At 36.6% G+C, this 5,162-nt stretch overlaps 1 pseudogene; it reads left to right on the top strand.

Moving 5' to 3' along the window:
• Window positions 1-3,706: 3,706 nt before the first annotated feature.
• Window positions 3,707-4,666, top strand: LOC143542497 (vacuolar iron transporter homolog 4 pseudogene; annotated as a pseudogene).
• Window positions 4,667-5,162: the final 496 nt, after the last annotated feature.

Below are 5,162 nucleotides of genomic sequence, written 5' to 3' on the forward strand. Positions count from 1 at the left end.
TGTTGCAAACCTGGTTACTCCACATCTTGCTAACTCATTTTCTCTCATCATATTCAACACAACTGTATGGTTATAAATAACCAACAAGAAACACACCCTTTTCAATTGTTTTTCTCACCTTTGCAATCTTATCAATATCTTCTAGCATAAGATCTAAGCAGTTGATGTACAAGGTGCCAAAACAGAGTTTTTCTCCTTTCCATCAGCCTTTGGCCTGTAATAATAGGATAAATATAATACGAATGATAAATATAGTTGACAGAAAAACACGAAAACTTTATACTAACCTGCTAACTTGAAGTTGTTGTCGTTATCTATTATAATTTGAAACAATATTATCTTCACCAATCGCTTGACAAATCTGTCAAGAAGCTCTAAAACCTTTTCACCAGTCTTCATATGAGAGGACGCGTTAACAGACTCCATAAACACAATTCCCTTCAAACTATTGACCAAAACGTTGATCAAAGTTCTTTGCTTTCTATCCGTCCATCCATCTAACATGATAGAGCATCCAAACTTTGACCACTCAGGTTTTTGCTCCTCAACCCACTGGTCCACCTTCTCTTCCTCAGTCTTTAGGAGAGGAACTCACAATTCATGGAAACTCGATGGCTTTAGATGCGGCCCATAGTTCCCAACAGCAGCAATCATCTCTTTAAAACAGTCCATATTAGCTACATTGAAAGCTATTCCTGCTTGGTAGAAGAAGGTTGCAATGGTTTGTACAGTTCTACCTCGCATCTCTTTATCACAAGCATCATTAATGCTTGTTTTAACCATTTTTCTTTACCTGTGTACAAAAATCAAAATAAAAAAATTACAAAAGTAAACAGATATTAAACCGGTATCCTCATCAACAACCACAACAGCATCATTCATTGCCTCATCAGTAATTGACGAAGTTGGTGTGAATTATTCTCGGTAACCTCCTCCTCTTCCATTTCATTCTCTAAAAGATCAATAGCGTCATCTATCACTTTATCATTAACCATGACACCACTAGCCAACTTCTCTTGGTCTCGTTTTATTTGGGCCACATCTTCAAATAGCTGACTTATCATCTTATCTTGGGCAGCATTAGACGCTTCCTAAAGCTCTAACCTTTGATTTAAAGCCTCATTATGAGATTCTTTATCTCTCTTCATCTCCTTCAGAAAGTCCATAAACAGGTGAAGTCGTGATTGTGCTGGGTACATGTGATAACGCGAGGTTTATTCTGGTATTTGATCCGATGTGGCTCGTTAACCTGTCTGAGGCCGACATTCAAGTGCTATTCAAGAATCAGATGAGATGGGTGTATAACAAAGACATCGAGCTAGCTCTGTAATTTCAACGGGTTGTGCGTACTTGTTTTGCTTTTGGGATCCATTGCGGGGCAGATTGGAAACGTTTTGTAACGTGATAAAGACAAAGCACGAGATGAAGGGAAGTTTGTTGATAGATGTTTAGTCATCTCGGTCTTTGTTTACTAGTTTTAGTCATTTGTAATAGTATAGGGACTTGGTTGTAATTATTGTAAGTCCATTCACCATGTCTGTCTAGCGAATGAAGCTTAGTTTTGTTTATCCACGCACTAAAGTTTGTTAGCGTATGAGTTTAGGTTGTAGAGGCCATTCGCAAACAGGTTTAGCAAATGGCGTAGCATATGAGAAGCTATTCATAAAGCATGTTTAGCGAATGGGCTGGAACTATAGATATTTGTAATTTATCTTTCTAATTAATGAATTTAGTATTTTTATGTGATCAGGTGTCGTTACTCTGTCCAAACTCTCTCTCAAAACACACCCAGGTCACAGCAACGTCTACACAAGCAAGTATTTATAGAGTAGAGTATAGAAATAAGACATACAAATTCCAACTAAAACACTACAATCTTAAATTTTAAACAAACCTGACGTAGGTAACGCCGCCTGCAGCTTGAACATGAATACTAAAGCCACATGTAACAACTTTCTCTCATATAGCAAATTGATATCGTATTCATGTTCAAGCTGCAGGCGGCGTTACCTACGTCAGGTTTGTTGCAAATTCAAGATTGTAGTGTTTTAGTTGGAATTTGTATGTCTTATTTCTATACTCTACTCTATCAATACTTGCTTGTGTAGACGTTGCTGTGCCCCGGGTGATGTTCACTAACAAAGAGGTGTTGATGGTTAAGCGTTCGGTAGGAAATATATAAGTGACGGCTTTACTGCTTGGTACAAAGCAAATAGATTTTTGATTCATGAAATTGTGTACTATCGAATTTCCTACGTGCTGTTACCGAGAATACAATCAATTTGTTAATGACAATTACCAAAAAGTGGTTCACCGTTCAAATGCTGTGTGTTAACGAAAACATATAATAATATTAATGCTAATACTTTTATTATATAATGTATCATAAAAGGAATATAAAAAGTACAAATTTTGACAATCGTGTGGAAAAAGAACGGATTCTAGGAAAAGATATATAGTGGCTAACTTGTGAAAGTAGCCATTTCGCGTGACAAAATATCATTTGAAGGAAAAAGGATCAAGCATAATTCATATTTGCAAACGAAATTCTTGAAGTTTCTACACATAATTAATTAATTTTATTAAACAACAAACAAAATCCGGCCACCAGGATACACCAACTGACAACAGGCCACCCACTTTCATGACCGCAGACAACACTGATAACCGGCTTGGTACCAATTTCAAAAATGACCCACCGCCTAAAGACCAATTATGGTAAAACTATGGCTCATACATAACATTTTGTCACAAACAAAACTTGAACCAACAAACTCTCATAAAAAAGCTCACCATGATACAACTTCGTATTCTCTATTAGATATACAAATGTAGCTATGAAAGAAAGTAAAAACATCAATAACTCATATTCTCAATTAAATATGAATATTTAGCTATGAAAAAAAAAAGTAAAAGCACAATAATTATTAAATTAAATAATTATGTTAAATACTACCCCTTCATTATTAGTACCTTTTTTTTTCTTAACTTACATATCACAATATTCGGTTACAAACCGATTGAACTGAAAGCCAAACCGACTCGAACTATTTGAAATCAAAATGGAACACATATTTAATTTTCGTGTGGTTTGTAACCAAAACCAAATGATTTTTGATTTTCAAGCAACCCAAGATTCTCAATTCAATTCAAACCAAATAATCGAAATTTATATACACCATTATATATTTGAGCTCTTATTTATATAGCCCAACATCATAGTATACATATATTAATCGAGTAACTTCTAATGGCAATTTGATATTACAATTTATTAGTCGAATACGACTTTCTAAATTCAGTTCAAACCGAATTTGTATGTTAGCTTTTGATAGACTATATTGAAAACTTGTGTTGTTTAAACTTCTAAATTTATCTCTTGAAACATTTACATAAACCAAAACTTATTATTTTTTTCTGTTGAATAGGGTTTTCTCGTTCTAAAGAATTCGGCTTTCGGTTTCAAAAGAAAATATTTTAAACCGAGTAAACTGAACCAAAATCAAAAAGGTTTTTAGCCTTTTATATATCAAAAGGACTAAATAGTCTACCTTTTCCTTGTGAACATAGGTTTATGATAAAGATATAAATATACCATTGTAATAAGTATAACTTTATCTCGTATCTTTGATTAACGAGTGACATTTGTGTATAAAAAGGGAACACAAGGCGTGTGTTCTCCACAATTCTAATTCCATATTTCATCATCACCCTTTTGTCCGATGACAACCACCAACACAATCGAAACCTCCGAAAATCCAATCATCATTAAACCCAACAACCTAGATGTTGAGAGCCAACAAACCCAAGAAGCAACCGAAGTAACATTCGATTACGCCAAGAGAGCTCAATGGCTTCGAGCCGCTCTATTAGGCGCTAACGATGGCCTCCTTTCCACCACGAGCATAATGATGGGCATAGGTGCGGTTAGTGAAGACGTTAAGACCATGATCCTATCGGGGATCGCTACCCTACTAGGGGGAGCATGTAGCATGGCTATTGGCGAATTCGTATCCGTTTATTCCCAGTATGACATTGAAATGTCACAAATTAAAAGAGAGATAAATAGTGGTTTAAATCATGGTAATGAATTCATAAAAGAAAAGAAAAGTAGTTTACCTAGCCCGACAAAAGCTGCGTTGGCATCAGCGTCAGCTTTTGCAGTCGGGGCGGTAGTGCCACTACTATCAGCAGCGTTTATAAGAAACTATCGTGTCAGGTTGGCAGTGGTGGTGGCGGTGGTGAGCGTGACGCTGGTAGGGTTCGGTTGTTTGAGTGCGGTGTTGGGAAGGGCTCCGTTGGTGAAGTCGACGCTTAGGGTTTTGATCGGAGGGTGGGTCGCAATGGCTGTTACTTTTGGGTCGACTAAAGCCGTAGGGTCTACTGGTTTGATTAGTGCTTAAATGATCATTAGTCATAGTTGATGAAATATATGTTTGGGTGTTTGTTTGTTTATTATTTACGGGTTAAGGTTGTACTATATGATCATACAGAAATGAAATCTGCATGTCTAGTATTTTAGACGTCATTTGTTTTAAACTTTTCAAATTTATTAATATGAGTTAATAGAATAAAAATGTGCTTTCAAATTAAAGTAAAAGTGTAAAACAGAATAAATGGAAGCGTATGAAAAGAAATAAACAGAACACAAGAAACACACAAAAGTTGGTTTAGATGTTAAACCTCTTGGTAAATTTTAAATATACATATATTAAATACGTACGATTGTATATATACACTCTCTCCATCAGAAGAGAGTCAGAAGACGAGGCCACTCTCCTCAACGCCGAGATATGGACGGGCGGACTCCTTGCTCGCATCTCTCTTCTACATCGACTACAAATCTGCTAGATGGAGAAATTGCCGAATATGGCCATGGTTCGAAATTTCTAAGGATTCCACTTAAACAAATATTTAAAGCAGATGACGTTGGTTCATTAAGGACTTAATTTCCGTGTACTTCAAACAAGGAAAATATATGTTCCTATTATTGAAGAGGTAGGTCCCAGCAGAGCCCAGTTGGACCCGCAAGACTCACCTAGAAGAGGGACGTCTGCGCAGAAACCAACTGGATCCGCAGGACCAACCATGCTCAGAGACGTGACGTCCTTACGCGCAGTACGCAAGCTGTTCCCGCAGGAAATGCCTCCCGATGGTGAAGG

Source organism: Bidens hawaiensis, unplaced genomic scaffold, assembly GCF_021521415.1.
Source record: "Bidens hawaiensis isolate Kalapana, Puna unplaced genomic scaffold, B.hawaiensis_p1.1 tig00012889_1, whole genome shotgun sequence".
NCBI lineage: Eukaryota > Viridiplantae > Streptophyta > Magnoliopsida > Asterales > Asteraceae > Bidens > Bidens hawaiensis.